Source organism: Palaemon carinicauda, chromosome 17 (genome assembly GCF_036898095.1).
Source record: "Palaemon carinicauda isolate YSFRI2023 chromosome 17, ASM3689809v2, whole genome shotgun sequence".
Classification (NCBI taxonomy): Eukaryota; Metazoa; Arthropoda; class Malacostraca; order Decapoda; family Palaemonidae; genus Palaemon; species Palaemon carinicauda.
In genome coordinates, this window is record NC_090741.1 from 114,422,081 (window position 1) to 114,427,080 (window position 5,000).

The following is a 5,000-nucleotide window of genomic DNA, read 5'->3' on the forward strand; positions in this document are numbered from 1 at the left end:
TCACCTTGGAATCTCTGGGAAAGCTTGCCATAGGCCAAGAGTCAATCCAGGACGCTAATAATGATCTGATTTCGAATTTGTTGACTGGAAATGCTGGTTGTCAGAAAATATTCTTTTCGTCGTTCAAATTCCGTCATTAAATTTTAATCTTATCTAATTTTACTTTTCGCTTTTTTTTTCAGTGCTCAGAGGCTGCGATTCCTTCCGTGGTATCATGAATTAATACTTTCTATTATATTGTTATTATGATAATTTGAGTAACTCTGTGTAAGAGAGACTCATGTTAACCTACCGGACATAAAAGATTTTGAAATAAGTGTGAACTTCCGTAGTACCAGCTGTTCATCTCCAGATCAGGGAGACCCTTTCACAATCTCGTAACAGGTGGAATCAAACTCCTAGAATTCTTTGTAGTATTGTGCCTTATGATGGAAAAGGAAAGACTGTTAGAATTAACTGCAAACCCAGTACTGCTTACAGGAGGGGATAGTCTTGGAAGATCTAATCGCAAAGGAAGGTTAAAATAATGGAAAATCTTATGCATTATGCATCAATAATTAACTGAATGACGGTGTCAGAGTTTATTATCTAGATCAGGAAAAAGAAATTTGATAAACAGTAAGTTTTTTCCTCCAACAAAATAAGATGAGAGTCAGCAGTGGAAGACCAACCAGACAGGTAAGAAAATAGTCGATAGAAAGTAAAATGAAATTATTAAAACATTTGTTCAGAAGAGCTTAATCACGGAAAATCTTAAAACTCTCTCTCTCTCTCTCTCTCTCTCTCTCTCTCCTCTCTCTCTCTCTCCTCTCTCTCTCTCTCTCTCTCTCTCTCTCTTTAAAAAATCTTTATTCTAATTCCTAGTTTCTTTTTCTGTATTGTTCTTCGTTATCTTATATATCTCCGGCTTGTTACCTAAATAGACTTACCTGGCTGTCTAAATGTCTGTCCATACGTATTGCTTGTGTTTTTGTGCCCTTTATCAAGCCTCCCAAATGAGCAGCTTTTGTTTTGTGGTCAAAACCTTAGAAAGAATTCTTTTGTGAGGCTTCCAAAAGAATTCTTTTAATTGAAATAATATGTTAAAAACCTTGCCTTGCTTTCTCTTCCACATCCTCTGTACAATTTTATTAGTTTTGTTGCTCAGCAAAATTGAAATGTTTATTGTTCACCTTTCCATATATCTCTCGCTTGACAAGATTTTTTGTCTTTGCAAGCGAGAAAAAAGGTCAGAAATATTTTGTATCCTGAAATTATTCGTCAGAGAGAGAGAGAGAGAGAGAGAGAGAGAGAGAGAGAGAGAGAGAGAGAGAGAGAGAGAGAGAGAGAGAGAGAGAGAGAGAGATAAATATGAAGCAAACTAAACATTATGTATTAATAAATCAGAATCTATCATATTGTCAGAGCCATAAGCTTACATTTTGATTGAGATTTTTACCGGGATTTTAATCAACTAAAATTTTCACATTTCAATTTAATGACATCTTTTTGAAAGTTATGTTAAAATTAAGTTGATTTCATTCTTCTTTCAGCTACAGAAATTTAAACTCTAAGTCTCTTTTATTTCATTAAAATTGTAGACAATTACTTTTTATATTTTTTCACTAATTTCCAATAAGTAGGATAATAACAACGGCTATTTTCCATTTTCTTTCGGAAAAAGGAACGACATTGATATTACTATCTTTTTCAGATAAGAAAATAAAATAATCTGTTTTAGTATTTTAAATCAATATTATACTTTCTGTGAGAAAAGTTATTGAATGTAAAGTCATTTCACTTTTATTGGTAAAGGACCATGAAGAATTGAAAGAAAAATTCAATATTCGGCTGAATTTAATCTTTCAGTAAAAGGAATCAAATCTTAAATCCTTTTTTGTTACATAAAGAAGGACTGACTTAGTCAAACCTTTTTATGAATAGGGGCGAGGGGCAGGGGGGGGGGGGGGGCTGTTGTGAAAGCATACGAAAGTGGCTTCCATAACAAGAGGCTTGATTTATGGGGATGTGAATGGGTTCTTTGGAGTTTTTGGGTTCGTATATACGTGTGCTTGAGAGAGAGAGAGAGAGAGAGAGGAGAGAGAGAGAGAGAGAGAGAGAGAGAGAGAGAGAGAGAGAGAGCTGAACTTACATAAACAGAACTCTTTCGCCAACAGAATTTATATATATGCTAAGATTGTCACAAATTTAAAAAAAAAGAAAACTATAAGTTTAACAGGATAAATTTTATTAAAAGAAAAGTATGAATATAACAGATGTCGAAAGTCTGAGGGAAAATATCGACAAATTTCCTTGAACTTTATTAACTTCGTATGGTCAAAATCACAGAGAAATATTAAAAGTTTACTACATACGCCAAAAAATTAGGGGATCACGAAAGTTATCAGAATATATAACTAAAGTGTTTGGTAAAAGTGGAGAAAGGACATTAACCAACAAAACATAGTATGATCAAAATCTCCGAAAAACAATCTACTGTTCTTTTGAAAACTCTCAACAACATTATTTTTTCCAACTAAAGTTTCTTCCACTACGGAAAAATAGTCGACGAAGATAAACAATCCGGGGGAAAGTGATCCTTCCCTCCCAAAGTTCTAATTCTCTAGTTCTAGTTCTAGTACTAGTTCTAGCTCTAGAGAGAGAGAGAGAGAGAGAGAGAGAGAGAGAGAGAGAGGAGAGAGAGAGAGAGAGAGAGAGAGAGAGAGAGAAGAAAATTTCGGGGTAAAATTTGGAAAAGAAACACCGAACGGATTATTCTTAAAATACAATGAGAGATCTTGACAGCTTTGAAAAATCGACGGACAAATAATCGGAACTCGTGCGTAATTCTTTTCGTTACGTAAAAATTTTCGATAAGAAACTATATAAACATTATCATTGGAACTTGTTACAATGAATTACCTTTAATCTTGGTCCTGTTAACAAAGACCCTGCTTTCCCTTGTACCTCCGCCGACATCTTGTGATCTAACGAGAAGGAAAGACAAACATTCTTTAGTAGAAGTCGAAGAGGACTATAAAAAAACCGACTTTTCTTCCGATAATTTTTTTTTTCTATAGTTAGAAAACCTTTGGAGATAATTTTTTGAAAAAAAGACTCATCTACATCCCCATAACAGAGAGAGAGAGAGAGAGAGAGAGAGAGAGAGAGAGAGAGAGAGAGAGAGACGTGAGGACATGGATGGTGGTACCTATGAATAGGAATCTCGGAGTGAAACTTGACAAAGATGAATCCAAAACGTATAATAATGTTTTAACAATGGAAATCAAAAAGCTTTAGAAGACGTAAGTGACGAACGATCGGAATTCAAAAGTATATTTCAATTAAAAAATAGTCACACAAGTACAATAGTGCGATATTTAATTACTGACTGTTACTTGTTCTTTCAGCAAGGATGTTTTCTTCAGAAACCTCACCTTCTTGTACATAGTAGCTTCTCCAGTATCTTAAGATCGAAGAGGCTGGAAAAAGGTTTTTTCTTCCAGGAATATGTTTCGTATCATAAAAATACTTCCAGGGTTGAAATTTTCTGGAAATTACTCGTCTACATCACAACACCTAAAAAACAGGAAATAAGGAAAACCCAAAATAGACAGGGTGTTCTTATGAAAACCTTCCTTAATTAGGACGGATTATTATGAATTGACAAAGTTTTGGAGTGAATTTTTTGAAAAAAAAAAAAGTTATGAATGTTTTTCTCTCCTGTGGAGAAAACAATTATATAATCATTATTGTTATTTTCATTATTATCAAATACAAAGAAAAGTCAACGATAAAAGGATTAAAAATTCTTACTTTAGAAATGAAAATATTGTTTTATTCTGTAACTAAAGAACGTGGAATAACTTCATGATAGAGAGAGAGAGAGAGAGAGAGAGAGAGAGAGAGAGAGAGAGAGAGAGAGAGAGAGAGAGAGAGAGCCTTACCTTATTGCCTTATTTCATGTTTGGGTTCCCCTGGGTCCCTAAGTGTGAGGCCCCTCGTATATCCACCAGAGGGTTGTATCTTCCAGCCTTGGAAGTTCTGGGATGCATCTTAGGCATTTATCGAGCTTATTCTTAAACACATCTACACTCACTCCTGATATGTTTCTTAGATGAGCTGGCAGCGCATTAGATAGTCGCTGCATTATCGATGCTTGTGCGTAGTGGATTAAAGTCCTGTGTGCCTTCCTTAGTTTTCCTGGTATATTTTTTGGCACTATTAATCTACCTCGGCTTTCTCTTTCTGATATTTTTAGCTTCATGATGTTTTCAGAAATTCCTTCTATTTGCTTCCATGCTTGTATTATCATGTAGCGTTCTCTTCTTTATAGACTGTATATTTTCAAAAATAGCAGTCTTTCCCAGTAGTCAAGGTACTCAACTTCTTCTATTCTATCAGTATTGGACCTTTGTACACTCTCTATTTGTGCAATATCCTTTTGGTAGTGTGGATACCATATCACATTGCAGTACTCGAGTGTACTACGTATATAAATTTTGTAAAGCATAATCATGTGCTCAGCTTTTTTTTTTGTTTTAAAGTGCCTGAATAACATTCCCATTTTTACCTTACATTAACCAAAAGTGTTGTTATTGGTCGTTGCATAATATATTCCTATTTAAAGTTACACCAAGGTCTTTAATGGCTTCTTGTTCTGCTTTTTCTATCTTACATTTTATTTCCATCATTTTCCACGTATTTTTTTCTTTTGCAAGATTTTTCTTCCATTTTCTAATTTTCTGAAATTAAATCCTTCTGTCTCTTGGTATGCATGTTTTTTGTTTATTGTTTTTTTTTCGGTACATATTTTTCAACAATTTTCTCCAGTATTTTGTAGGTATGTCCGTATTTACCTGTATATTATCACTTATGAATACATTTTTCCATTCTTTGTTAATTTCTTCATTTATTTCTGACCATTTTATATTCTTACTGTAAAAATTATATTTTCCATTTCCTTCCCAACATTTTGGGAAGGAATGGAATGGAATGGAAAATTAATTCTATGACATTGT